This window comes from Misgurnus anguillicaudatus, chromosome 7, assembly GCF_027580225.2.
Source record: "Misgurnus anguillicaudatus chromosome 7, ASM2758022v2, whole genome shotgun sequence".
Taxonomy (NCBI): domain Eukaryota; kingdom Metazoa; phylum Chordata; class Actinopteri; order Cypriniformes; family Cobitidae; genus Misgurnus; species Misgurnus anguillicaudatus.
Genome location: NC_073343.2, coordinates 13,341,356 through 13,346,954, shown reverse-complemented (window position 1 = coordinate 13,346,954; position 5,599 = coordinate 13,341,356).

Sequence of the window (5,599 nt, the reverse complement as noted above, 5' to 3'; positions counted from 1 at the left end):
TTTATTTTTTCCAACAAAATCAAAAATAGCGGAACATTTTTATGACAGAAATGAAATCGAAGATATACATTTTTTAAGTTTGGAGCCAGGGATTACAATGATACCAAACACTTGAGTGTATGATGTCCGGTTTAGGAGTTATGAGCCCCAACGCTTTGGGAATTGCTATAGCGCCACCTATGGGCCGATTTGGCTGATTCACTGTATCTGAGTAGCCTGCTAATATACAACCAGTTGACCAAGTGGCAAGTTTCTACGACTTACGGTTTGGGCTGGGCAACGCGTTTTACCGTGGAAAAATAATAATAATAAAACAGACAAATACAATAGGTTTTCAGCACTTCGTGCTCGAAACCCTAATAATAATAATAATAAAACAGACAAATACAATAGGTTTTCAGCACTTCGTGCTCGAAACCCTAATAATATAGCTGCAAGCAGCAATTGCCGGGTTTCGAGCAATAAAGCACGTCAAAAACGTCAGACGTCGATTACCAGGCTGAGGAGTTGCACCCGAATACAGACACAATGAATGATAGACCACCTCGCTCCAGAAAAACAAAAGAGATGGTCAAAAACGGATCATACAGACTATTTATGCTTACACACATGTGCACCTATAAGACAAACATTTAGGGGCGGTTTCCCGGACAGGGATTAGCTTAAGCCAAGACTAGACCTGAGTTTAATTGGGAAATATAACTAGTTTTAACAAACATGTCTTACTAAAAACATTGCTTATGTGCATTTTGAGGCAAAACAAAGGGCACTTATGTATTTTAAGATATGTCAGTGCAAGTTGTTTTGAGTTTGGACAGCTCTTACATTTGTTTTAGTCTAGGACTAGTCTAATCCTTGTCCGGGAAACCACCCCTTAATGTCCTTAATGTGAAGTTATAAGGATAATTTGTTAACGAGAATTAGTTATTCAGATTTATACGGAAACATACAATTCAGAAATGGCTGTGTTTAGTTTAACTAAAAGGCCATTGAGTCATGGTATGGTCATCAATGGTTCAAACAGACTGCAGACGTGCATATATGACACAAACAGCAGCGCAGCAGACCGCAAAGACCTACAGTGGACAGCACATCAAAGATGTCAGACGTTGTCGACCAGGCTGATCCAGCATCCATAAAAACGAAAGAGATGGTCAGAAACAGTTCATACAGACTATGTATGCTTAAACACACGTGCACCTATAGGAAAAACATGTCACTTGCTTAATGTGAAGTCATTCGCTTGTGTTCAAGCGGTTTGGGACCTTAAGAGCTTTAAGGGCATGCCTGTGTAGATTTGCTGCATTGTACAAAACAATTGATGAAAAGTAAGCTACCAGACACACGTGTTCATAGTTGTCATCAAAAAAAGGTGCTATCATTCAGTGAAATGTCTCCCTCTCTTCTCACGGAACATTGATAAACAGAACACTGAAGGAAATGTTTGTGGTGCTTGCAGTGGCAAAACTCGGGTCACAAAATGTTAAAATAGTGTTAATGAGTCAAAATAGCCGAACCCATGTCTCTAAGATGTTCTGATACAGAGATACAGCTCTTGCTAAATGGTTGCTAGGGTAGTCTCATTGGTTGCTAGGGAGTGAACTGCAATCCACCAATGATTATACTCAAAGCCATGAAAGGCACAATCTATGATGACTCATGATTTTAGATGTAAGGTTGCAGTATTTTTAAGTGAAAATAACAAATAACCACTAGGTGGCGCTATGACAAACTCGTGCATGCAACCTCGGGTCATGACTGTGTTACATGTAGCTAGAATCACGGCTATTCACTTTAGTTTAGTGAAGAAACAATTGTATGACCATTGGGCTCACTCAATGTCAAAGGTTTTGTTCAATTATGAGGCCAACTAGTGGTGTAGGCAAACAATTTTTTTGTATTGCCTCAGACTCTGCTCATACATCAGCGTATCAAATCTGGTAAAAAAAATGTCATTTCGTTGCGGAGTTATAACCATTTATGTGTAAAAAACATATAATTTGGAGATAATTTTTCGTTTTTTGCAATTTTTGGCCATTTCTGATGGAAATTTTAACATAACGCCAATAGAGTTTTTTGTTCAGAAGGTAAAGTTAATTTCTTCCTATGGTCGTTTCAAGTCGATCGGAATAACCCTCGCGGAGTTATTCGCGCGTGTTTTGTAAGCGCTATATTTGCTGTGCAGAACTAACGGTAAGGCAAAATCTGGCATGATTGGTATCGTAGGACTCGGAAACAATTCAGGATGCTAAAAAAACAACTCCCATGAAAATCTCTTCACCACAGATAAAGTTATAGGCATGAAAGTTGTAACCATTGCATAATCACAGTATTTCGTGCCATTTTCCCAGTTATAGCGCCATCTAGTGTCTGATCTGCAAGCTTTTTATATCACGACCTTAGACCGATGGCCTACACATATGATTCAAGCCCCGTGATGATATCTCTAACGCCTCTCGAGTTATGGCCGTTTAAATGTTTTAAGCTCCGCCCAGTTCGGTTATTGGCCACTCCTTGCGTGTTTGAATACAAATGTCAACTTTTTTTTGATAATTATTCATATTCACACTCCACAGAATCAATCAGCCTTGGTTAGGTTCGGATCGGGCGAAAAACCTAGGACCAGTTCGCAAAAGTAGGTTTTGAAGGTTATCGCCAATAACTCACGAACCGTTTGATTGACAGCAACGCTTCAATAGGCAAAGTTGTTCACCAGGGGCAGATCTATCATATGATGTCATGTTTGTGTGTGTATTTCAAACGTCACGTGATACACGCACCGAAATATGGTATTACGCCCCCTAGTGGCCAAATGACACCGTAATTCTTACAGACCTTCAGGAGCAATACACAAAGAAGCACAGTGCGTTTCGTTCCGATCGACCTTCGTTAACCCTGTCAAATCGGTCCTCAACCTTCATTGGCCGATGACGCCCATGTTTTTGGAGATACGCCAATGTCCTTCCAGAACCTCATGGTACATTGCACAAAGACACACCATACCAAATATTAAGTGTATCAGGCTAACGGTTGTGTAGTAATAGCCATTCCCGAGCTCAAGCCTGTTTTAGCGCCACCTAGTGGCCAAAATCCGCATCTTTTTTACTGTGACCCCGGAGTGAGCTAGTACATATGTGTACCGAACCTCGTTTAGATATCTCAAACCGTTCACGAGTTATAGCCATTTCACTGACGATAGGCTACTTCCTGTATGGAGTTTTTGCGCCCCTTAGTGACCTTGAAGCGAAATTTCAAAATCTGTTCGATAATTATTTACCTACTCACTCCACAGATTGCTCCTGCATTAGAACGGTTCCGATCGGGTGAAAAACCTAGGACTAGTTCATTTTGGCTTGAAATGTATAATATGCAAATTAGCGAAAAATTTGCATACCAGAAATGAAATCGGAGATAAACATTTTTTAAGTTTGGAGCCAAGGATTACAATGACACCAAACACTTGAGTGTCTGATGTCCGGTTTAAGAGTAATGAGCCCCAACGCGTCGGGCATTGCTATAGCGCCACCTATGGGCCGATTTGGCTGATTCACTGTATCTGAGTAGCGAGCTGATATACAACCAGTTGACCAAGTGGCAAGTTTCTACGACTTACCGTTTGTGCTGGGCGACGTGTTTTATGGCGGAAAAATAATAATAATAATAATAAATATAGCTGCAAGCAGCAATGCCGGGGTCAAGCCGAAAAGGGCACAAAAGGATGTAAAATTGAGATTGGATAAGCAGATTGAAGAACCTAGGTAAACCTAATAATTTTAGATGAAAACACAAAAAAGTTATCAACAAAAATAATCTAAGTTCTTGTCTACTGCAATCGTCCTTCTGTTATTGACAATCATGAAACATTAGAGCACTGATGGACATGTGAGTGGTGTTTGCAGTGGCAAAACATGGGTCACATCATGTTATAACAAGTTTAATAACTCAAAAGAGTATCCCCGTGTCTTTACAATGTTCTGATGCAGAGATATAGCTTTTGCAAAAACGGTTGATAAGGTGTTCTCAATGGTTGCTAGGGAGTAAATTGGCAACCACCAGTGATCATAGTCAAAGCCATGAAAGGAATAATCCATAATGACTCATGGTTTTAGATGTGTTGTTGCAGTAGTTTTAGGCAAAAATACCATATTCTATCTCAAAACCAGTAGGTGGCGGAATGAAAAAATTGTGCATGCAACATCAGCTCATGATTGTGTTACATCTAGCTAGTTTTATGACAATACACTTTAGTTTAGTTAAGAAACAGTTGTATGACCATAAGGCTGGCTTGTTATCAAAGGTTTTGTTCAATTATAAGGCCATCTAGTGGTGCAAGCACACAATTTTTTTTGTGTAGCCTCAGAATGTGCTCATGCATCAGCGTATCAAATCTGGTGAAAAAATATATTTACGTTACGAAGTTACAACCATTTATGTGTAAAAAACACAAAATTTGAATGTAATTTTTCGTTTTTTGCAATTTTCGGCCATTTCTGATGAAAATTTTAATATAACGCCAATAGAACTTTTTGTTCAGAAGGTAAGGTTAGTTTCTTCCTATGGTGTTTTCGAGTCGATCGGATAAACGCTCGCAGAGATATTCACGCGTGTTTTTTAAGCGCTATTTTACTGTGCAGGGTTAACCGTAAGGCGAATTCTGGCATGTTTGGTATCGTTGGACTCGGCAACTATTCAGAACTCCAAAGAAACAAGTCCCGTGAAAACACTTCAATCAGAGCCAAAGTTATAGGCGTGTAAAGCATATGTCTGACCACTAGGTGGCGCTGTGACGAAACTCTGCATGCACCCTTAGTTCCTGACTGGCATTACAAGTACCAAGTGTCATGTCAATAGGCCCAAGTTTGACGAAAATACAGCCTAAAATCTGTTTTTTTGCGCTCTACATAAAATTCGTTAAGGCAGTTTACGAGAACGGATTGATGTATCGAAATTCTTTTGATAACTTTTTGCCATGAGTGTCTCTAGATGATACATACCAATTTTTGTGGCAATCGGACAAAAGCCCTAGGACGAGTTCGAAAAAGTAGGGTTTACGAATAATTCAAAATGGCGGAAAATTTTCATGACGGAAAATGACGGCATAGGGTCCAATCGAATCGTCTTGAGCCAATGAATAAGAGAAAGCAAGAATTTTGTTTCTAGGACTTACGGATCAGAAGTTATAAGCAAAAACATAAGTGCAATTTTGGACTGTTGGTGGCGCTAGCGGGTTAGAGATAGAGACTCCAAATTTGCTGTGGGGACACATTGGACTGTCCTTTATCAGTGTGCCAAATTTCATAACTTTCCTACGTACGGTTCTATGGGCTGCCATAGACCGCAATGGCGGAAGAAGAATAACTAATAATAAATATAGCTGCAAGCAGCAATGCCGGGGTCAAGCCAAAACCAGTTAATGGCGCAATGACAAAATTGTGCATGCAGCATTAGGTCATGATTGTGTTACATCTAGCTAGTTTTATGTCTATACACTTTAGTTTAGTGAAGAAACAGTTGTATGACCATAGGGCTGGCTTGATATCAAAGGTTTGGTTCAATTATAAGGCCATCTAGTGGTGCAAGCATACAATTTTTTTTTGTG